The sequence below is a fragment of the Cervus elaphus genome, chromosome 28 (assembly GCF_910594005.1).
Source record: "Cervus elaphus chromosome 28, mCerEla1.1, whole genome shotgun sequence".
Classification (NCBI taxonomy): domain Eukaryota; kingdom Metazoa; phylum Chordata; class Mammalia; order Artiodactyla; family Cervidae; genus Cervus; species Cervus elaphus.
The window spans coordinates 25,366,650-25,392,126 of NC_057842.1; the positions used below are offsets into that span (position 1 = coordinate 25,366,650).

Sequence of the window (25,477 nt, forward strand, 5' to 3'; positions counted from 1 at the left end):
GAACCCATCTGGCCTTGGTGTCTGTCTGAATGGTACATCTTTATTCACCTTTTCAATCTTGTCTTTGGTAATTGGTCTCTTCAAGGATCTTACATCTTCTTTAGGTCAAATTTGGTATTTCATCTTCTGCTAGAAAATCATCCATCTGCTCTAGGTCTCCAAATCTGTCAAAATAGATATTCAATCTTTATAATTCTTCTTAATCTCTTCCACATTTGTACTATATTCACATTCCTAAACATTTGTATTTTGTTCTCTCACTTATAATCAGGCTTATCTGGTTTATTGCTATTTTCTAAAAACCATCTTTTAGACTTACTTTTTTCTTTTTCTGCAGAGTTTTGTTTTTTACTAAATTAAATCCAGTCTATCTTTAACAATTTCCTGTATTTTCCTTTGGTTTACTTTGGTATTCCTCTTCTAATTTCTTAAGATCAATTCTTAGTTCCCTTATTTTCTATTGTTTCTTCAATATTGAGGGCATGTAAACTATTGATTTTCTCCTGAGTGCAGCTTTTGCTGTGTTTCACAGTTTTGGGGATGAAGTATTCTTATTTTCTTGCTTCCTGATAGCATATAATTCCTTTTTTCATTTTCTCACTGATCCAACATAATATTTCTAGAGGTATATCTTTAAGTTATCAGAATTTCTGTTTAATCTATCATTTATTTCAAATATGATAGATTTACAATCAGAATATGTGACCCATAAAAAATTGACAAGGCCATTTAAAAAATTAACATTTTTTGTGCTCAAATTCATGATCAGTTTTTGTGAAAGTTCCAGAATGTATAAAAATGAAATCGAAACATGTATATTATCTAGGGTGAAACAGATCATCAGCCCAGGTTGGATGCATGAGACAAATGCTCAGGCCTGGTGCACTGGGAAGACTCAGAGGGATCGGGTGGAGAGGGAGGTGGGAGGGGGGATCAGGATGGGGAACACATGTAAATCCATGGCTGATTCATGTCAATGTATAACAAAAACCACTCCAATATTGTAAAGTGATTAGCCTCCAACTAATAAAAATAAATGAAAAAAAAATGATTTATTCCCTTCTTGAGGAATATAAAAGCCTATTTATATCTATAACATAAAATGTGTTCATTATAAGATTCAATTCTTCTATGTCTTTACTATTTAAGCTTTCTCAACCAGAATTGTTAAATTCGGGAGAGGTATACTGGAGTTGCATACATTTATATGAATGAATGATAATTGCTGCATTCAGATACACACATGTGAAATAGTAAGGATTATTTGTGTCGTGGTGATAGAATGCACTATATAGTATCAGAAAGTTCAGTAAATGTTGACTTAGTAGAAACAGAGATCCTTCACTTATGTAAGAAAAGGTTGTAGGTAGCTAGGTCTAGGGCTTGTATGGAGCCTCGAGGATGCCATCAAAAAAGCAGGACCCTTCCTTTTCTGCTCTATCATCCTTAATAATGGCAGCTGCAGATCTGGGGTGGCATCTATGTTTCAGGCAACAGTCAGGAGAAAACAGACGTGGCAGCACCAAGGGGTCTCAACATGTACGTCTCACTGGCCAGAACTGAGTTCCACGGGCTCCTCTAGTTAAAATGGAGTCTGAAAAAAATAAGCTTTTTCTTTTAGAACTTTCAAAACGAAAGAAGGTAAGTGAAAAGAAATTGGAATGGGTGTTGAAGGAGTCAACTAACAGTATCTGCCACACATGAAAACTGTTAATGCATATATTCAGAACCCAAAGTTTTAGTATTTGCTGCCTCTTTCTTCAATGCTGTCCCAACATTTCTTCATCTCCTCTAGATACACCTCTCTTTATTTAAAAAATAATTTGCAAGAGATATAGACTGTCTAGTCTAGGATTTTCTCCTCTGATAATCAGCAGGAGTGGAAAGGGAAGAGCAATGGAGAAGAGGTGGACATCATTTTAGAAAAGGAAATAGAAATTTAATTTTCTATTGAAGGAATTCTCTAAAATCTGTGTTCTATATTAAGTATGGGCTCAATACTTAAACTAGAAATGAATATGATACTGCAAATTTGGCTATGCAGAAATGGGTTATGGTTCCCTTTCTCCAAAACAAATTAACTCTAGTGAAAGTTTAAATTTTCTGCCTTTTCTATTTAAATTCTTAATCCATGGAGAGTTGTTTCATGTAAAATGTGTGCAGAGATTAATTTTCATATCTTTTCCATGAAGATAACAAACTTTTTCAGCCATAACTATTAAATAATAACTCCTCTCCCAAGTGATTTATGCCACCTCTATCAAATATCCAAATTGTATATATGCATGGATCTTTTGTTGAACACTGTATTCTATTTCATGCATCAATTTATCTCTCCTGTGTGAAACACATCTCAATTATGGTAGCTCCAAAAGCCTCTATACCTGGGAGAGAAACTGCTTCACATTTTTATGTTTTAAGGAAGTATTTTGATTAGGTTTGGACCTTTACTGAATTATACAAAGAATCCTTTGGTGATTTCAACTATAGTCACATTAAAAGATTGCTGGGAGAAATATCAATAACCTCAGACATGCAGATGACACCACCCTATGGCAAAAAGTGAAGAAGAACTAGAGAGCCTCTTGATGAAAGTGAAAGAGGAGAGTGAAAAAGTTGGCTTAAAGCTCAACATTCAGAAAACAAAGGTCATGGCATCTGGTTCCATCACTTCATGGGAAATAGATGGGGGAAGAGTGGAAACAGTGGCTGACTTTATTTTTTTGGGCTCCAAAATCACTGCAGATGGTGATTGCAGCCATGAAATTAAAAGACGCTTACTCCTTGGAAGGAAAGTTATGACCAACCTAGACAGCATATTAAAAAGCAGAGACATTACTTTGTCAAGAAAGGTCCATCTAGTCAAGGCTATGGTTTTTCCAGTAGTCATGTATGGATGTGAGAGTTGGACCATAAAGAAAGCTGAGCGCCGAAGAATTGATGCTTTTGAACTGTGGTGTTGGAGAAGACTCTTGAGAGTCCCTTGGGTTACAAGGAGATCCAACCAGTCCATCCTAAAGGAGATCAGTCCTGGGTGTTCAGTGGTAGGACTGATGTTGAAGCTGAAACTCCAATACTTTGGCCACCTGATGCAAAGAGCTGACTCATTGGAAAAGACCCTGATGCTGGGAAAGATTGAGGGCAGGAGGAGAGGGGGACGACAGAGAATGAGATAGTTGGATGGTATCACCGACTCAATGGACATGGGTTTGGGTGGACTCCAGGAGTTGGTGATAGACAGGGAGGCCTGGTGTGCTGCAGCTCATGGGGTCATAAAGAGTCAGACATGACTAAGCGACTGAACTGAACATTAAATCTATAGATCTTTACTGGAAGAATTAAGGTCTTTATGACATCTTTCCATGATGAACATGGTACACTTCTCTGCTACTAATCTTTTTAAATATTCTTCAAAAATGTTATAGTTTTCTATATGTAAGTTTTGCATACCTACTGTTAGATTTATCTCTAAGTATTGTACTTTATATTTTCAATCATCATAAAATAGTATCTTTCATAGTTAATTGTTATTCTGTTTGTTTCTCGTTAATAGAATATAATAAAATTTGTATTGATCTTATCTTCAGCTGCCTTGTTCAACTCCCCTATTATAATTTGTTTACTCAATTTAGGGGAATTTTAAGTAGATAATCATTATTGAAAAGTGATAGTGTTTTTCTTATCCTTATTACTTTCAGTTCATTCGTTACAACTTTTAATTCATTCCTTCTCTTACAGAACTAGATAGAAATCCTATACAATACTGAATAGAAGTGGTGATGTCTTATTGAAATAAAAAGTTTACAAATCTAAGAGGAACACATAAATGAACATCTTCCTAGCCTTATGGTAGAAAGTGATTTCCTAAACTATTACAAAACACTTAATAGGAAAGAAAAGATTAAAAATTTGGTATAATTTATAATTAAGAACTCATATGAATCAATAATAAAAGTACAAAAAGAAATGAACATTGTGCAAAATATCTGAATAAGCAATTTATAGAAAACATGTATCGCTAAAAAGCATATGAAGTGAAGCTCAATTAATCAGGAAGTATAAAAAAAATGGCAGGATTTACATTCATTCAATGGGCAAAAACTAAAAACCAGGTATTTCAGAGATTGTAGAGCAATAGGCTCTCATACATTGTTAATAGGATATAACTTGGAATAATCACTTTGGAAAACTATTTATCATTATTTTATATAGTTGAATATTGCATACTCAATACACCAGCAATTCCACTCCTAGGTATTTGCCCAAGAGAAGTTTAGCAAATGTGTACCAGAAAACAATCAGCAGTGCTGTTAATGATAGCACAAATCTGGAAACAACCCAGATGCCCATGATAGAAGTTTAAAAAAACTGCAACATATTTAGAGAAATATCAAATATCAATGAAGATTACAGAACAAAGCCACATGTAGCACATGTGCTGTGTGCTGTGCTTAGTCAATCAGTCACGTCCGACTCTTTGCAACCCCATGGATGCATGCAGCCCACCAGGCTCCTCTGTTCATGGGGATTCTCCAGGCAAGAACACTGGAGTGGGTTGCCATGCCCTCCTCCAGGTGATCTTCCCAACCCAGGGATTGAACCCAGGTCTCTCGCATTGCAGGCGGATTCTTTACTGACTTCTTCATGAGGGAAACATATGTAACACAGAGATGAATCATCCAGGAATCTTACTGTGATAATGATGAGTGAAAGAAGCAACTCCCAGAAGACACATATATTAAGATATTCTTTTTATAAAAATCAAAAGGAAGCAAAACTAAACAAAAAAAATTTTAGGGTAAGATAGGCATGTAATAACAGGCAGGATAAGGATAAAATTCAAAATAACGGCCACTCCAATGGCAGGCCAAAAAAATGGAATAAGCAAGATCACATAGATGTACATTAGATTCCAGTTCTTAAATTGGGCAGTGGGTTCATATAATTTCATATATTCAATGAATATATAAAGTAAAATAAATGAAAGCCTTGAATAAGCAATGATGGTAGTGTATCATGAGTCAAAGATTTTGATTAGTCCTATTTGGTACCCTGAGGTAAAAAATAAATGATAATAATTATAACAGAAACAACAAACAAACAAACAAAAATCAATTCCATTTGCAAGGTCCATCAGGCCAAAATAGTGGCAAATTTAAATTCAAGTATTTGAACAATTCCCCAGTGCTCTGCAAAGGTCCTGGAGTCTTATCAAGAACAAAAGCGTTGAGAAGGCCCCTCCACTCTCACAGCCACGATAGTTATTACTGAGATTCCCATTGTCCAAGCTGTCTCCATGTTGCTCTTTTACCTTTATGACATGCTTTGTAGTTTATAAGCAATTTTTTCTTTCACCCTGTGACATAATCCTTCCTAGAGGGAAGGTAGTACAAAGGTTTTACTACTCTCTCAGAATTGAGGAGGAGGAAAAAAAATTTTACAGAAAAAAAATTAACAAATATCTAAAAAATTACTCTATACATCACTAAAAAGAGAAAGCATTTTCTACTATATTTACTCATCTGTGAGACATACTTTAGTAAGGCTACACTTTCTCTCATTTCAGATTTTCCAGGTCAGATGTATTGCATTCTTCTGAATAAATATAGAAGATTCCCACTTGTTACACCACTAAACATTTGCTTTGCCTCTAAGCCCAACTCTTTGGTGACTGAACTTAAAGAAAAATTTAATTACAATTTTCTGTGTAACCTTGTTTACTTCCAGAACCAGAAGCTGCTGCAATAAATGAGAAAATGAGTAAAGGCATAGAAAACAAATTAAGAAAACTGGCTTATCAAGTAGGAAAAGGGCCCTTTGGCAAGTTGTTTCATTGCTTTTTGTTCCTATTTATCTAAACATAGAGTTTACTAGCATGATATTGCCAAATGAAGCGGCTGAGTCTAGTTCAAGTTTATTACTATTATCATTCATTAATAAGAAATTTATAAGTCCAATAAGTATTTCCTAATATTTGCATGATCCAAACTGTGACCCACATTATAGCTATTTAACAAAGAATGATCTTGGGTCAACTTGCTAAAAATCAACACTGTGCTTGCCCTTATAACAGAACTTCATTGTCTCACCCTGACATGTTTTTCTTACAGGGATTAATGAGCTCTTCTATTTTTGTCTTTTCCATGTTTAACTTGCAAAGAGCAAAAAAAAAAATACACCTAAGTTGATACATTTGAGTGTCAGGTAGAGTGGAGCTGCTGAGAAAAGAAAAAAGGGTTGGGAGCTGAGAATTAAATGTGCAGGTCAGCTGTGGAAAGATAAAGGTCTAAGGTACAAGAACACAATTGTCCCACTAAGGGAGGAAGAGGGAGAGAAGAAAACAGGGAGACAACTGCTGTGTGTGTGGGTGTCTGTGTGTGTGCTCAGTCGTGTCCAACTCTTTGCAACCCCATGGACTGTATGTAGCCCACCAGGATCCTCTGTCCAAGGGATTTTCCAGGCAAGAATACTGGAGTGGGTTGCCATTTCCTTCTCCAATTCCGTTATACAGTGCTGCCCGTTCCCTAATCCAAAAATCTTTGACTTTCCAGACTTCTTCACTGCACTCTCTGAAACTCACTCTTCTACCTCTTCTCCAGAGCCTCCAACTCTTTTCTAGGTATTAATTCCAACTTCTTCGTCTATTAAAATTTAGCTATTCCCTGAATATGCTGTCTCCTCTGTAGCCCTAAATGGCTGCTCTTCCCTCTTATGTCCCATGTGGTATCACAGGCCTGGAGACAGAACGGATGTCTCTGTTCCCCATGGCTGCTTCTAGAAATATTTTTTCTCCCTTCCTTCCATAAAACCACAGATTTATGAATCACAGCCCATCAGACTGTACCCTGGGGTCCCATGCTCCAGTGGTACAGATGGTGATGCTGTGGTTACCATCAGCCTTTGGATCCCTCTCTCTCACTTGTCTTGCACACCACCATTATTTCTGTCATCATTCTTAGTGATTTCAATATTCATGTCAATATCCACTCAACACCTTGGCCTCTTATTCACTGACTTTCTTATTCTCCAACACTTTATTTTTTCCTCTCTACTTTAGCAACTGAATCCTAAGGTTTTAGAAACTTTCATTAACAATTATTCACTGCATCACTTCCAAAATCTTCACAGCCTACCCTCTCCCTACCAATTGCTATTTTTCCAGATCATGTATCTTAGAATCCCAACTCCAGAGATATTTGGATTTCGAGTCCACTGGCACAATTTTTTAAATCCTCTTATTCCCTTTATATTCTCATTTCTCTTATCTTGGATTCCATAAAACACCACTAATCACTCCGTTACATATATTCTCAACTCTTCCCCTCATCTCTTTCTGTGGCATTCTTTCCCGGAAGAGGGGGGCGGAATAATCAGGGCCTGGTAAATCCCACTCCACAATAGCTCTGCAACTGCTCTCTAACAGACGAACTTGGCTGCAGCAAGATACATAATCATTACTAAAATATTTCTCAATTCGTGATTCAGATCACATGCACAGAAGGGATATTTCTCTGGTGGTAAAAATATTCTCTATCTTGATCAAATTGATGGTTACTGAGACATACAAATATATCAAAATTCACTGAACTCTAACACTAAAAATCCATGCATCTCACTGTATACAAACTATGCTTCCCGTAAAAAATAACTTGACTAAAATTATTTGGAAGCAAATAACTTCTAAGCAAATCTATCCACACAAACTAGAAGTTTAGGGGTCAGTTATTATGCTGAGTTCTGTTGAGAAATTCTTCTTTCCTGTTTTTTAATTGCTCTAATAAAAGAAATCAGAAAACAGATCTCTTAAATCATGTTCAAAGCCATTTTTAGGTCAAACAAGCTCATGATTGAAAATATGGGAAAAGATAACATTAACTTTTTATTAACCACAAATATTGAAGTGATATATATATATATATGCATGTATATAAAGGTACGCATGTACACACAAGCATATAATTTGATTATTTCTACAGGTCTGTCTAGTCAAAGCTATGATTTTTCCAGTGGTCATGTATGGATGTGAGAGTTGGACCATAAAGAAAGCTGAGCACTGAAGAATTGATACTTTTGAACTATGGTATTAGAGAAGACTCTTGAGTCCCTTGGACTGCAAGGAGATCCAATCAGTCCATCCTAAAGGAAATCAGTCCTGAATATTCATTGGAAGGTCTGATGCTGAAGCTGAAACTCCAGTACTTTGGCCACCTGAAGCGAAGAACTGACTCATTGGAAAAGACCCTGATGCTAGGAAAGATTGAAGGTAGGAGGAGAAGGATGAGATGGTAGGATAGCATCATGACTCAATGGACATGAGTTTGAGTAAGCTCTGGGAGTTGGTGATGGACAGGGAAACCTGGTGTGCTGCAGTCCCTAGGGTCACAAAGAGTCGGACACGACTGAGCAACTGAACTGAACTGATGCAGTCTTTGCATTCTTGGTTTGAGGAAATTGTGAAAAAAAAATATTCCATTTAAAAATTAACTCAATTCCTCAAGTATATTTCTATGGTGACATCAGATTGAGACCAACATTTGATACCCGGACTTGGTGCCCTGGATGAGCTTTAGGTAATAATATGAGTTTGTTAAGGGCTTCTTAAATCATAAAAGAACTACTGTACTGTTAAGTATATTTTACTACATTTCAACTCAATGTAACTATTGCTCTCTTTGTAGTACAAAAGGCAATTTTTTTAACTAAAAAAAAAAAAAGACTCCATTAACCAGAATATTCTGTTTTTCAGGAATTTTGGATAAAGAAAAAAGATAGCATAATAGAATGTTAAAAATATAAACACTATTATTAATGACAGTTTACTTAGGCTGCAAAATGAAACCAGGATCTATCTTTACTAAGGGCTTCAGCTGGAAGCTTTGTGCCTTGAGCTGTGATCCTAGCAGCTATCTCTTGCTGAGCAAACTTTCTGCATGAAGGCCTGCCTCCAAGTGAGCCATTAGAGTGGTTTAGGAACTGGTGGTGATGAATCACCATTGACCTTCCAATAGATCCCCATTGGAACTATATGTAGGACTCTAGTGACTTTGCCTTCTTTGTCTCTCAGCTGCCCTTCCCTTCAAGTGACTTTCCCCCAAATTCAGGTCCTGGCTCACATTTTTTAATGGGCCACAGGTGAGTTCATGACTGTCTTTGAAATTAAGGGAAAGTATCACTTGGTGATACAATTCCATTATTTCTTCTGTGTTTGCAGATAGCACTGCCCAGAAGAGCTGTGGGTTCATCAAGAACTTCCATGTATGTGACCAGTCTCCTCTTCATCCTGGAGCCTGGTGAAATAGGCTATAAGCATCAGGTATAAGCACCTGATGCTACACATGCCCAAAGCAAAGTATGTGTGCATAGGGTCAGCCACCTGGGAGACAGACTTGATGCCTCCCCCTTCTTCGGAATCCTTTCTTCCTGACTCCAAGGCAGCCAGTAACTTCAGGAAGAGTTTCTTGTGGATTTCCAAATGTCCTAGTGCAGTGCTCCATCATGTCTGCCCTCTTCTAAACCATCCTTTGAAATAATCTCTTTTCTTCCTGTCACATCCTGATTTCAATCAAGGTCCTAGGTTCTGAGCATAATTAACTAAGTAAAACCCTGTAATGTAGAATGATTGTTACGCTCAGATTTCACAGAACTACTTATGAAAACAGAACCCTAGTTAGTAGGAAAGTGTCAAGAGTAAGGTACACATTCCTTAGCACAAGCCCCTTGTTCTATGCCTATTCTGGAGCACATCTAATGAGTTGCCCCAGTTTTGACCCCATTCTGTTGACTCACCAAGAGAGTAAGGTTCAGTGACAAAAGCCCATTTTAGAAACTTGCCAATAAATATTACAAGGGATTCAGAGTTCGTGTTTGGGTGGAAAATGGGTGGTTTAAGGACATTTTAATTTGTTTGCATGATATTGTTGTTGAGTTCTAGATAAGTAGGGACACTCTGTCTGCATTGGTTTGGCCTTCTACCTTTTAAATATCAAAAACTTCATATTTATAAAGTCACTTCCCCAAGGTCCTTCAAGGACTTCCTATTTTCCCCAGACCCTGTCCCAGCCCCCTCCCCCAAACTCCCCAGGGTCCAGCAATTCAAGGGTTAATGTCTAGGATGTCACAGTAGTGAGACTCAGAGGCCTCGCTCCAGCACTAGGATGGGTATCTGTTCTAACTGGTCCGTGCCCACAGGGTACCAGTTTATCATAATGTCAGCTGATATGATCTTATACTTGCATCCTTTTTTTCCCATGCTGCAAATATAGAATCAGCTCTGAGTTAGCAATATCAATGGCCAACTGATAATTTAAAATACAGGAAATCACACAAAATGCTTTTCCAGTTTTCTTTGGAACACATGTTGTGATGTCCAACAAGTTCAAAGCTTTAATTATACTTTTATGCTCATAACAAAAGTAATAATACAGACTAAGTTATTATTTCCCAAATACTCAAGATAACCAGCATCCAAAGAAAGAGGAGAGAAAAAAAAGTATTGGGCATTTTTCTAGGCCTGGCTTTCTTATCTCATTAAATTCTCATGAAATCCCTCCAAGTATCACTATTCCCATTGTACAGATGGCAACTGAATGCTCAAAAGTCATATCATGACACAGATCTCAGCATTAGTACAAAGATGATCTAATTCATATTCTCAAAAAAAAAAAAGTGAGAAATAATGAGTGTGTCCATTTTATTTTAGGAAACTTAGATTCAGAAAGGTTAAGTAGCTTGCTCAGGACTACACGCTAATAGGGAACAGATCTTGGGGGAGAACTGAGGTTTCCAAATTCCCTAACTTGGGAATATGATCTTCGCAGTATCAAAATTGTACTACTTGAAAAATATATTCTTCTCAGACTGTCTGCCCTACTTTAAGACACCTCTTGGCTGCAGCAGGGTTCCTGTATGCTTCCTCCTACTCTCCATCACCTTGGCATCCGTCCCCACACCAGAGCTCATCAGAGCTTATTGTATGGGTTCATTTCAGAGACTGTCCACCCCGCAGGGTGGCGGGTCAACACACACACACACACACACACACCCCCTTTCCTTCACTTCAGCAGGATTTTGATTAGCTGGGAGTTTTGAAGATCTCAGAATCTTGCCTTTCATCTTAAAATGAGATATCATCTTTTGTTGCTCACAGCCTCCCCAGGGCAGAGTGGAGAGTTTAATGTTTGTAGCTCTGAGAGAGGAAGCCTGTTCTCACCAGTATGCAAACTCTCATTCTTCCCCTTTTCCGGGTAAACAAATTAACCTCATCATGAAAGGACACGCTAAGAAGAGAAGGTGGGGGTGGAGAAAGAGTTAAGGAGGGATAGAGGCAAAGAGAAAGACTCCAAACAGAAGAAAGAATGGATACTTCTTTCAGAAGCAGACTACTACTGGTTGCATAATAAACCAACCACTGTTAGACTATTTAAACTCTGTCCAGTCTCCGGGGCTCCCATCTAAATTAATTTCTTTTTCTCCTCATCAGGGTCTTCCCCTCTCTAGCTACCCACCTCCATCCGTCCTCTTTGAAAGACTGCTAGGCGCTGCAGCATCAATATCTTTCTTCCCGGCTGCCTTGGGTTCTTAAGACCAATCTCTCTCTCACAGAAGCAGCTCATCCAGGGACTCTGGGAGCGAGAACTAATTGGCAAGGGCCATCCTCATTACCACTGAGAAAGCCCCAAACAAATGAAAATGCCAAGCTTGTTTTAAAATAAAAAGCTGTTCCTGTAACTGTTTGTTCCACAATTACCATGTTATGCAGCTTTGGCAATGAATCTCTCTACTTCTATTTTTCTCTAGAAAATCTGCTTTTTAGGAAGCAGTTACACATGTCATGATTTAGTAAATACAATTTGTCTGAGATGCAAACCAGTTGTGTAGCTAGCATCCCCAAAGCAGAAGCATCTAGAATATTAACTCCAAAGGGGACATAATTGAGACTATCCTGTCAACCTTTGCCTTTTTAGGAGAGAAACTGAGGCACCAAAGGACTGAAGGACTCTCCCTGCTGCATGGCACAGTTCAGTTGCTCAATCATGTCCGACTCTTTGCGACCCCATGGACTGCAGCAAGCCAGGCTTCCCCGTCCGTCACCAATTTCTGGAGTTTGCTTAAACTCATGTCCATCGAGTTGGTGATGCCATCCAACCATCTCATCCTCTGTCGTCCCCTTCTCTTGCCTTCAATCTTTCCCAGCATCAGTGTCTTTTCCAATGAGTCAGTTCTTCCCATCAGGTGGCCTAAGTTAGTTACTGGTGATGCAAAGAGTAGAAATCTGAGGTGCATTCTGGTCCAACGATCTGATCTCTCTTATTGTAAAATCTGAAGATAGATAAGGTCAGAAAAGGTTTATATTTAGAACAATGTGAAGCAGTCTTACATTTAAAATAAGCTCACAAGTATAACTATGTGACCACTTTTCAAATTCTGCTTTTCTTTCCCTTCCACCACACAGGCTTTGTATTAAGAAATAAAAGCTATTTTTCATGTAAATTTAGCAAACATTGAAAAGGAAATGTGCTGCCTCAGAAATCACATACAAAGTGTTCTAGTCAAGTCTGCGTGTCCGGAGTTATCCATTCTTCTAACTTATCTTGCCATTTTTTCTCTTCCATTACTCTGGATAATTGTGTGTTGGCTAAATTAAATAAAAACAAAAAAACTTATGACAACTTCTAAAAAATGTTTTTTCAGTTTCCCCAAAATATCCATTGGCACTTAACCATGGCCCCAAACATATGCTACTTAATTTTATTCATTCTAGACTTGAACTTGGCTGTAACCAGATACTAGCTTACTTCTACCTTGTTCACATTTCACACCCTTAGATTTTATTGACTTTTCTCTGCCACATACTTCCTAAATGTGAATTCTCCCCAAGGCTGTGCTCGTAACCCCTCTGGACAAGAGAAATTTCATCTTGTTTCTTAGCTTTGCCTCTTTGAAAATAAACCATCATCTTTATGTATTCCTCTTCCCCAAATTCAGCTCTTTATAATTACCCATGATTCCTTCTCCTTTTTCACATATATGGTTAGTTAATTATATAATGTGAACACTCTGCCTTCCATTTAATTTCAATTTAAGTCACCTTAAACATTTACTGCCCCATAGTTTGTGTAAAAAAAACTGTGCTAAGCTCTAAGTGGCATAAAAAATGAGCAAGTTACATTCTTTCTACAAGTAGTTGGTTGTCAAGCAGGCATGTCCTCTTCAAAAAGGTAAACTGGAGTTGATAAAGTGTCTCTAGACGTATTATGAGGAATAAGTGAATGAGTATATATAGGCCTTAGTGTATAATTCCTGATAGTACACAACATTTAATATTATTGACAAATCATTTCTTTGATCCTCTCCAGTCCTAAAACACCATGACAAAAATATAGAGAATACAAGACTAAATGTGTTAAGAGCTACAGGGAACCTAGCAGACACCATTTTAAACTTGTGAGTAAACATCACCAGTGAGACTTCATTTACCTCTTGATATGATGCACTGAGAAAGGCACATCACTTTTGTGATATTCTTGCCATAAATATATAACCTGAATCAAATCAGGAGAAAACATCAGAAAAAAGCAGAAAAAAATTCTATAAAATAACTACTCAAAGTCTTCAAAGGCATCAAGGTCATGAAAAACAAAAACTGGGGAGCTATGCCTGGCTGCAGAAAATTAAGGAAGCATTCCAGATGAAGACCAGATAAACAACATTGGTGGGACAATTGTTGGAATCTCAGTAAAGTCTGTAGATTAGTTAATGGTACTGGGTCAGTGCTAATATCAGTGCTAGCATCATTATACTCTGGCTATTTAAGTTATGATTTGGGGAAGTTTGGGTGAACAGCAAACAAAATTCTTTGCACTATTTTTGCAACTTTGTTGCAAGTCTGAAATTATTTCAAAATGAAAGGCTTTTGCCTGAAAAAACAGGAGCAATAAAAAATACAGATGTAAGATAAAGGATAGAATTCTTCCTCAATTTATGGGTCAACAGGAGGGGAAGCAGACAGCAGAAGGATACTGGAAGATAGAAACATCTGAGCTGAGATTTGAGACCACTGATATAGGGGAATGATATTCTAGGCAATGAAGAGCAGAAAAAACAGCCACCAAAAAAAAAAAAAAAAAAGCAAAAAGCAAGGCATATATCAGATATAAATAATCACACTCCTTTAGAATTCAGTGAGAAGGAAGTAGTGCAACAACTGCTGCCAAACTAGAATGTTCTTATGTCTTTGTGGTCAGCTGACTAATGTGTCTCCCTGCAAAAATGTTCATATGTCAATCCCCAGGACCTGTGACTATGTTACGACACATGGTATAAAAGACTTTTTGCACATGTGATCAAGTTAAGGATCTTGAGATGGGGAGATGAACCTAGATTAGCCAGGTGGGCTCAATATAATCACAAGGGGTTTTACAAGGAGGAGACAAGAAGACGAAGGCAGGAGGAGGAGTTGGGACAAAGGAGGCAGAAGTTAGAGTGAGATGCTTTGAAGATGGAGGAAGAGGCCATGAGCCCATGAGGGCAGATGGCCTCTTGAAACCGGAAAAGACAAGAAACAAATTCTCCCCTGATTATTCCAGAAGGAATGTAGCCCTCTAGCATCTTTATTTTAGATTCCTGACCTCTAGAACGGTACGAAAATAAATCTCTGCTGGTTTAGCCACAAAGTTTGTGTTCATTTGTCAAAGCGGCAATAGGAAACTAAGACCGTCTCTATTGCCTTACTTTGCGCCATTTCAGTTTCCTCTCCATCTCAACTCCCATTATGGTCTCCTACTTGTTTCCATGCTTCTGTCCTCCAGTCTTCCCTTCTACAAAATGTCAGATTTATCTTTTTTCAAGCCCTGGATTGATTATGTCATTCCTCAGAGGAAGCACTCAAGGATCCCCACTACCTTCTAAAAAAAACACCCATACTTACTATCCTGGCATTTATGAATTTGGCCCCAACATACATTTTCAACCTTGTATTTCTCTGCAACATGAAGTTTTCACACCAGCAAGCAGATTTAGTCACAGTCTCTGGAGCTCTCCTCTATTTGAAGGTCCAAGTGATATTTCCATTTCCATATCCTAGCCCACATTGACTTCTCTCCCACTGAACTTCTAACAGTCTTTATTGACTGTACCCTGAGACCCTCATACCATCAGTTCTTAAAGTCCAGACCTGATGCAAAAGGCCCCCAGCACTCACAAACAGCTTCAATGCCTAAGAACTGAAACATGGAAAAATCCCAGTGAATGGGATTGATTGCCATTTGAAGACATGATTTAGGATTTTATAAATATGTGCAAATCTGGGAGGCAGATTTAGTAAAGAGTCAGGTCAATGAAGGTGTATAAAAGAGAATTCTGGAAGCAAGACTCAAGCTTACAAAAAATAATGTTCCAGACAATGTGCTCTATATGTTGATGTAGGTCTGTGGTCATGTTTTCCAGTTTCGAATCCTGGATCTATTGCTGGGCAGGTTTTATTCCCACTGCTGAGACCACTACTGGTTAAAATGACTGACTGTCCTTGCTCAGGATGTTATCATAAGCAAAACTTCTAATTATAGAATTTGGTTTCACACATAGGTCTTCCTACCAAGACAAAATTTACTAGCGTGAACAACGGTTCCCATTATAAATTTCTACATCAGAATTCAGGTTCATACATCAGTCTCTTGTGAATCTATTAATAGGTATTAAGTCAGTCACTTAGGCTAAGTCCAAAAAAAACATAAATCAGGTGAAGGAGCTAAAGCAATTTGCTGTACTGCTCTGACCAATGATAATAACTTTACTCGATTTGCATCCGAGTTGTTTAGGTTAGTTGTCTGTAATGATCAAAGGCACCAGATTATTGCTCAACTTTTAACTGGAGTTTGCATAGATAGCCTCCTGGTGCACCTGGCATTGTCCCTGGAAGTGCTGGGCAGCTGCTCCATGGAAAACAATAACAGCTGCGAAGCTTAAATCATTTTGTTTTAGTAAGATGACAAAAACACGATATGCAAGCAGCAGACGGGAAATTCCTTTTGCACAGTGCTTGTTGAAAAGGCAGAATAGCAAAGAACCATGCAATACAGTTGTATGCTTTAAACAGCGGAGATAGAAGCCAGAGACACCCTCAGAAGAATTTGGTGATTCCCAGTTTCACAGCATTGCCAAGAGTACGCTACCTTAGCACATACCTCAAATCCCCTAAATCTTGTGCCTAAATGGAACGGAAGAGAATTAAGAAGCACTTTAGTCTGATTAATGGCTCCCTTCCCATTAACAGTCATGTTAATTAATATGCCTATGAACACGTCTTGATGGAGCCCCTCTATATTCCTTTCACTGAAATTCTCTCTTTGGTAAATGATGATAGAATCACAGAAAGTCCCCAAACAAAACATATGTACCTAGCAAAAAAAAAAAAAAAAAAATCCCGGGGAGAGGGAACCATGCCATGGTTATTTACATAATTCTCCTTACACTATAAGTAGCCTCTGCAAATTAGTCTAACCAATCCTGAAACCAAACTCATAAAAACTCAGTCTTTAGATGGGAGGCTACTCAATTCAGAAACCCCTCAGATTTCTAGAAATTCAGAGACAGTGGACGCTAACAAATGTGACAAGCTCTGTATCTGACCTTTAAATGGTTTTGATGAAGAAAAGGGCACCTCACTTGAGTAGGAGAAAGAAGTGTTCCCTTTCGTCAAGATATCTGGCAAGCTCTGGGCGAGCTCGTGTCAGAGGGCCTGCACTCCTGGATTTGAAAGCAAAGATCTCTGTTTAAATCCAAATACCACAGGCCATGGTGATACCTCTCCACACATCAGCTAGATCCTTCCAAAACCATCTAAAACTCTCTAACCAAACAGACTAAGTTATTTACTTGCTTAAAAATCACCAACAGATTCCCATGATCAGGATTCTAACATGGAATCCTAACACTTTCTTAGCGAGGTCTTTCATCCTTTGACCCTTTGACCATCTTTTCATCCTTTGACCCTTTGACCATCCTTTGACCACCTCTTCTTTTTTTCTAAAAAAGCTTTCCTTAATAACGTTTTTCCAATTATAAGGACTTTTCAGGTGGCTCAGATAGTAAAGAATCTGCCTGCAATGTGGGAGACCTGGGATCAATCCCTGGGTTGGAAGAGAAGGGAATGGCTACCCACACCAGTATTCTTGCCTGGAGAATCCCATGGACAGAGGAGCTTGGTGGGCTACAGGCCATGGGGTCACAGAGAGCAATTACCACTTTCACTTTCCAATTATAAAAGAAATACATGTTTATTATGTGTGCATGCTCAGTCACTCAGTTATGTCCAACTCTGCAACCACAAGGACTGTAGCCCACCAGGCTCCTCTGTATGGGATTTTGCCGCAAGAATACAGGAGTGGGTTGCCATTTCCCTCTCCAGAGGATCTTCCTGACCCAGGAATCAAAACTCACATCTCTTGCGTTGGCAGGCGGATTCTTTACCATTGAGTCACCAGGGAAGCATGTGGCTATTATAGACACCATGAAATATAAAGAAGTATAAATATTAAAATAAAAGTCAACAACCAAAAATAATCATTATTATTCATGTTTCATTTTATTTCCTCACAGTTGCTATTTACTCCGTGATTACATATTCTTCCCAGGCCCCTCTCTTTCTCCTTTTGTTTTTTTCTGTATTAGACCTTTATTCTAAGTATATTTTCATGAACATTTTTACCCTCACTACTTAGGAATTCATTAGAAAGGGATCATAATAAAACCATTTTAGGCTATAATTTATTAAAGCTGCAAGAGAATATTTTTTTACTGTTGGCAACACTTCCTACTGTTTTCTTATCTTTCTTCTTCTCCCATTTATGCAAGAACATCTATTGCCTGGCAATATCAGTTGTTAGATCAAAATCCAGGGGGAAAAGAGTCAACTTCTTGACTTTTGAGCTTTAAACACCCTGATCTTCGAGGACCTCATTACATAAGCTTAAACCATAAAGTCTGAATCTAGAAAATTAGTAGGACAACCAACCTGTCTCGGTTTGCTCAAGACTATTCTGGTTTAAAAAATGAAAGTCTCATGTACTAAGAATACCTTCAAGTCCCAGGCAAATCAGACAGCTGGTCACCCTAGAAAGAGTCAGTTTTATTGCTTCTTATTTAGCTATATACATAGCATTAAAGCGAAAGAGTCTTGGGAGCAAGAGTCCCTGAAGCAGGACCCTGTGACTTCCCAAGAGTCAAGCCCTAGAAGGGGTGATAGGATGGCAGGTGGGTTAGGGAATTTGAGAGGAGAACCTGTCTTCTCTTTGTTCATTCATCATGACCAGAAAGCAGCCAGTGGGCCAAGAAATAGAGAGGGAAAACATTCTGATTATTTGTACTTTTTTCCCTTGAGAAATAGGAAATGAGAAAGTTAGGAAGTATGAACAGAACTACAGAGAAAGTGACGGCTGAGGGAAATGGGGGAGGGCAATGAGCAGGAACCGTACCACAGCTCAGCTAGTATCCCTGATGAAGGCAGACAACCAAGCCAGTCAACACAAAAGTACCATTGCTCCAACTGTATCCAGCAGCCTCCACCAGCGGCTAATGAGAGGGCCCTTGAAATGACTGGTTATGGGTACCCCAGAGCACAGTTGAAAAACCGCTCATCTAGTTGCACCCCTGCATTTAATAGGTAACGAGACAGAGTCCCAGAGAAATACAAACATACTCAAGATCATTCACTTAGCAGTAGATTCAGAACTAAAAACCAAAGTTCTAAATTCATCATGGTCATTAATTACCTGAAATAATATAACCATTCTAGGACCTACTTAGGAGTATAAGAGAAATATTTCCAAAGTGTCAGGAACTGTGTTGGGTCTTGAGACTTTCGGTTCAGGTCAGTTCAGTCACTCAGTCATGTCCGACTCTTTGTGACCCCATGGACTGCAGCACGCCAGGCTTCTCTGTCCATCACCAACTCCTGGAGTTTACTCACTCATGTCCACTGAGTCGGTGATGCCATCCAACCATCTCATACTCTGTCATCCCCCTCTCCTTCCACCTTCAATCTTCCCCAGCATCAGGGTCTTTTCAAATGAGTCAGTTCTTCACATCAGGTGGCCAAAGTATTGGAGTTTCAGCTTCAGCATCGGTCTTACCAATGAATATTCAGGACTGATTTCCTTTAGGATGGACTGGTTAAATCTCCTAGCAGTCGAAGGGACTCTCAAGAGTCTTCTCCAACACCACAGTTCAAAAGCAACAGTTCTTCGGTGCTCAGCTTTCTTTATAGTTCAACTCTCACATCCATACATGACTACTGGAAAAACCATAGCCTTGACTAGAAAGACCTTTGTTGGTAAAACAATGTCTCTGTTTTTTAATAAGCTGTCTAGGGTGGTCATAACTTTTCTTCCAAGGAGCAAATGTCTTTTAAATTTCATGGCTGCACTCACCATCTGCAGTGATTTTGGAGTCCAAAAAAATAAAGTCTCTCACTGTTTCCCCATCTGTTTGCCATGAAGTGATGGGATCAGATGCCATAATCCTAGTTTTCTGAATGTTGAGTTTTAAGCCAATGTTTCACTCTCCTCTTTCACTTTCATCAAGAAGCTTTTTAGTTCTTCTTCACTTTCTGCCATAAGGGTGGTGTCCTCTGCATATCTGAGGTTATTGATATTTCTCCCAGCAATCTTGATTCCAGCTTGTGCTCCATCCAGTCTGGCATTTTGCATGATGTACTCTGCATATAAGTTAAATAAGCAGGGTGGCAATATACATCCTTGATGTACTTCTTTCCCAATTATGAACGAGTCTGTTGTTCCATGTCCGGTTCTAATTGTTGCTTCTTGACCTGCATACAGATTTCTCAGGAGGCAGGTCAGGTGGTCTGGCATTCCCAACTCTTGAAGAATTTTCCACAATTTGTTGTGATCTACACAGTCAAAGGCTTTGGCATAATCAGTAAAGCAGAAGTAGATGTTTTTCTGGAACTCTCTTGTTTTTCCCAAGATGATCCGATGATCCAATGGATGTTGGCAATTTGATCTCTGGTTCCTCTGCCTTTTCTAAATCCAGCTTGAACATCTGGGAATTCACTATTCATGTACTGTTGAAGCCTGGCTTGGAGAATTTTTATCATTACTATGCTGGTGTGTGAGATGAGTGCAATTGTGTGGTAGTTTTAACAGTCTTTGGCATTGCCTTTGTTTGGGATTGGAATGAAAATGGACCTTTTCCAGTCCTGTGGCCACTGCTGACTTTTCCAAATTTGCTGGCATATTGAGTGCAACACATTAACAGCACCATCTTTTAGGATCTGAAAGAGCTCAACTGGAATTCCATCACTTCTACTAGCTTTGTTCATAGTGATGCTTCCTAAGGCCCACTTGACTTCGCATTCCAGGATGTCTGGCTGGGTGGTTATCTGGGTCATGAAGATCTTTTTTTGTATAGTTCTTCTATGTATTTTTGCCACCTCTTCTTAATATCTTCTGTTTCTGTTAGGTCCAAACCATTTCTGTCCTTTTTTGTGCCCATCTTTGCATGAAATGTTCCTTTGGTATCTCTAATTTGGTATCTCATGATAGATGCCTGGAAACAAAATGGGCTGCATTTAGAGGACAGAAGCGCTGAGCTTGGGGGCTCACTGACTTTGTAGTAAGCAGAAGCAAATCTAGACTTGCTTCTGGGGAAGACAGTACCCGATAACTCAAGACTGCTTGCTGCAAACACAAGTCTGGTAAATGGCTAGGAAAGAGTAGAAAGGGCCTTGCATTCTTGGTGTACCCAGCAAGAATGTTCAGGGACACTCAGGGATCATGTCAGACTGACCCTCCCAGTAGCTATCCTTTAATTTTAAACCTGATGGAAGAACTCCCCTGGTGGTTCAGTGGCTAGGACACCATGCTCCCAATGCAGGGGGCCCAGGTCCCTGGTCAGGGAACTAGATTCCATGTGCCACAACTAAAGATTCTGTGTTCCTCAATGAAGACTGAAGATTCTCTGTGCCACAACTAAGACTGGCACAGCCAAATAAATAGATATTTAAAAAATTAAACCAGATGGAGAAACAAATTGAATTAGTTATATGGCATCATACTGGCCATCAGTTTTCCCAGTCCTTCGATGCCAGAGATGTGACTCCCCACCTTATAGGAAATTAAATGTTTTCCAAACACTGCGGTAGTTTCTAAACACTTTATGCACTTCTATAACCACTTATTCTATGTATCAGCGTTAAAGTATGGTTGTTACATGAGTGATATTCCAAATATATAACATGGGCACCAATCAGAACAAAAGCAGGCTATGTACAAGTATACTGCGCCATCTCACCAGCTGCTAAAGTCTACTGAGAATCTACACTTGTGCCTGACTTAGAGTACAGGAAGCTGAACACAAGGAATTTGCTGGAGTACATAAAAAATGGACAGCATTTGCTGAGGGATGAGGCAGTCATGTGAATGTATGTGAGTGATCACAGTCCTGGTCGGTTTGATCTAATTCAGTTGGAACTCAGCCCAGAAAATAGTTTTATGACTTTCCCCAAACCCAGCTATTATTCTCCCCATTTTCAAATGAATGTGAGGAAACCTGTTTGCATAGAAATGAGCTCGTTTGGGGAGGCCAAGGTAAAGTATGGCTTTCAACTAAAAGGAATTTCCTAGGGAGCAGCTGTTTGAGAAAGGTCAAAGAATTCTTTCAATTAAAAGAAAAAGGAAAAATAATTTTAGGGGATGTTTTTATAGTCTTGAGGCAGTATTATGAGTGACTAAAGCTCTGGGGACAACACGGTGGCACTTAAGATGCTTCTTTTACATATTGTCAATGGAGTCTGTCTCTCCAGGAGGTAAGATATAATTGACAGTGTGAAAAATTTCCCAAAGAAATTATGTAATTTTTGCTCTCATTTGGGAGAGACACTAAGGCTCATGCATGGCTCACAGCCACTCAATCAGCAGCTTGCAATCCCAGAAAATCTCAAGGAGAAAGTTGTTGCTTACTTTTCTCTCATTCCGTAAAGGAAAATTATTTTATAATTTGTTTCTCAGGAGTTGTGCTCAACAGCATTTTCCTCGTGGCTTTAGAACATCCCAATGAGGAAGGCACAAATGACTTGGCCTGGTGAGTGGAAAAAACAAAGTACAAAAATGAAGTGCTGTGAGAATTCACTAAGTTGTGTGGGAGAATCATATCTGAACCCTGATCTGCCGAGCTATGTTAATTTCAATTATCTGGACAATCGACCCCTGTCTCTACTTCACAGACCTGGAACCACTCAGTCAGTAGAGAGAGAGCCAAGAAATAAAGTATGTCTCAAATCTTCATTAAACCCTTGCCACCAACCCATCATCAGTCCTAAAATTTAAAAAAAAAAAAAAAGCAGTGACATTGGAGTGCATGTATCCTTTTGAATTTTGAATGGATAAAGAAGATGTGGTGCATATAGACAATAAAATGTTACTCAGCCATTAAAAAGAATGAAATAATGCCATCTGAGGCAACATGTGTGGACCTGGAGATTATCATAATAAGTGAAGTAAGTCAGACAGGGAAACATAAATATCATATTATAATGTTTATATGCAGAATCTTAAGAAAATGATGTTGTTGTTTAGCCACTAAGCTGTGTCCAGCGTTTTTGCGATGCTATGGATGACGGTAGCCTGCCAGTCTCCTCTGTCAATGAGATTTCCCAGGCAAGAATACTGGAGCGAGTTGCCATTTACTTCCCCAGGGGATCTTCCCAACTGAAGGACTGAACTTGTGTCTCCTGCAGGTGAATTTATTATCAGTGAGCCAGCTGGGAAGCCCCTCAAAATGGTACAAACAAATTTATTTAAGAAACAGACTCACTGACTTGGAGAATAAACCTATGGTTACTAGGGCAAAGGGTATGGGGGATAGATTGGGAGTTTGAGATTGACATGTACACACTGCTATACGTAAGACAGATAATCAACAAAGACCTACTGCATAGCACAGGGAACTCTACACAACACTGTGTAATAACCTAAATGGGAAAATAATTTGAAAAAGTACAGATATATGTATGAAAGTGAAAGTGTACACCCATGGCTGATTCATGTCAATGTATGGCAAAAACTGCTACAATATTGTAAAGTAATTAGCCTCCAATTAAAATAAATAAATTAAAACAACAAAGAAAGTGAAAGTGTTAAGTCGCTTGGTCATGTCCAACTCTTTGCGACCCCACGGACTGTAGCCTACCAGTCTCCTCTGACCATGGAATTCTCCAGGCAAGAATACTGGAGTGGGTAGCCATTCCCTTCTCTAGGGAATCTTCCCAACCCAGGGATTGAACATGGGTCTCCTGCATTGCAGGCAGATTCTTTTTATTTTTAATTGAAGGATAATTGCTTTACAACTCTGTTGTTTTCTGTCAAACCTCAACATGAATAGTCATAGGTATACATGAATTCCCCTTCCTCCTGAACCCATCTCCCTCCCCATCCCACCCCTCCAGGTTGACATAGAGCCCCTGTTTGAGTTTCCTGAGCCAAACAGCAAATTCCTGTCAGCCATTCATTTTACACATGGTAATGTAAGTTTTAATGCTACTCTTTCCATACATCTCACCCTCTCCTCCCTTCTCTCCACGTCCAAAAGTTTATTTTCTATGTCTGCTTCTCCACTGCTGCCCTGTGAATAAATTCTTCGGTACCATTTTTCTAGATTCTGTATATATACATTAGAATGTGATATTTATCTTTCTCTTTCTGACTCACTTCACTCTGTATACTAGGTTCTAGGATCATCCACCTCATTAGAATGGACTCAAAGGTGTTCCTTTTTGTGGCTGAATAATAATGCATTGTGTATATGTACCAAAACTTCTTTATTGATTCATTTGTTGATGGACATCTAGGTTGCTTCCATGTTCTAACTATTGTAAATAGTACTGTAATGAACAATGGGATACATGTGTCTTTTTCAATTTTGGTTTCATCAGAGTGTGTGCCTAGGACTGGGATTGCTGGGTCATATGGTGGTTTTATTCCTGGTTTTTTAGGGAATCTCCATACTGTCTTCCATAGTGGCTGTATCAATTTACATTCCCACCAACAGTGCAAAAGCATTCCCTTTTATCCTCACCCTCTTCAGCATTTACTGTTTGTATACTTTTTGATGATAGCCATTCTGACCAGTGTGAGGTGATATCTCATTGTAGTCTTGATGTGCATTTCTCTAATAATGAGCGATGTTGAGCATTGTTTCATGTGTTTGTTAGCCATCATATGTCTTTGGAGAAATGTCTGTTTAGGTCTTTTTACCACTTTTTGATTGGGTTATTTGTTTTTCTAGTATTGAGTTGTATGAGCTCTTGTATATTTTGGAAGTTAATCCTTTGTCAATTGTTTTATTTACTATTGTTTTCTCCCATTCTATGGGCTCTCTTTTCACCTTGCTTATAGTTTCCTTTACTGTGTAAAAGTTTTTAAGTTTAATCAAGTCCCACTTGTTTACTTTTGTTTTTATTTCCATTACTCTAGGAGGTGGGTCATAGAGGATCTTGCTTTGATTTATGTGATCGAGTGTTCTGCCTATGTTTTCCTTTAAGAGTTTTATAGTTTCTGGTCATACATTTAGGTCTTTAATCCATTTTGAGTTTATCTTTGTGTATAGTCTTCTAATTTCATTCTTTTACATGTAGCTGTCCAGTTTTCCCAGCATCATTATTGAAGAGGCTGTCTTTGCCCCATTGTATATTCCTGCCTCCTTTGTCAAAAACAAGGTACCCATAGGTGCATGGGTTTATTTCTGGGCTTTCTATCTTGTTCTATTGGTCTATACTTCTGTTTTTGTGCCAGTACCATACTGTCTTGATGACTGTAGCTTTGTAGTTGTCAGGAAGGTCGATTCCTCCAGCTCCATTCTTCTTTCTCAAGACTGCTTTGGCCAAGAAGGATCTTTTGTGTTTCCATATGAATTGTGAAATTTTTTTGTTCTAGTTCTGTGAAAAATGTCATTGGTAATTTGATAGTGTTAACATTGAATCTGTAGATTGCATTTGGTAATATAGTCATTTTCACAATATTGATTTTTTCCTACCCAGGAACATGGAATATCTCTCCATCTGTTTATGTTGTCTTTGATTTTTTTTTCATTAGTGTCTTATATTTTCTGTGTACAATTCTTTTGTCTCCTTAGGTAAGTTTATTCCTAGATATTTAATTCTTTTTGTTGCAATAGTTAATGGGATTGATTCCTTAATTTCTCTTTCTGGATTTTCATTGTTAGTATATAGAAATGCAAGTGATTTCTGCGTATTGATTTTGTATCTTGCACCTCTGGTAAATTCACTGGTTAGCTCAGTAATTTTCTGATGCTATCTTTAGGGTTTTCTATGTACAATATTATGTCATCTGCAAACAGTGAGAGCTTTACTTCTTTTCCGATCTGGATTCCTCTTATTTCTTTTTCTTCTCTGATTGCCGTAGCTAGGACTTCCAGAACTATGTTGAATAACAGTGGGGAAAGTGGA

At 38.6% G+C, this 25,477-nt stretch overlaps 1 protein-coding gene across 3 annotated transcripts in view; it reads right to left on the reverse strand.

The window, feature by feature from the left end:
• Window positions 1-25,477, reverse strand: part of LOC122685281 — a 374,369-nt gene that overhangs the window by 219,552 nt on the left and 129,340 nt on the right. Inside the window, exon 3 of one of the 3 annotated variants that reach the window (XR_006338325.1) lies at window positions 8,311-12,318. The exons of the other annotated variants lie outside the window; for them this stretch is intronic. The gene's annotated coding sequence lies outside the window, so the exon portion shown is untranslated. Of the gene's footprint in view, window positions 1-8,310; window positions 12,319-25,477 lie in introns of those variants that run through there. 3 annotated transcript variants of the gene reach the window in all.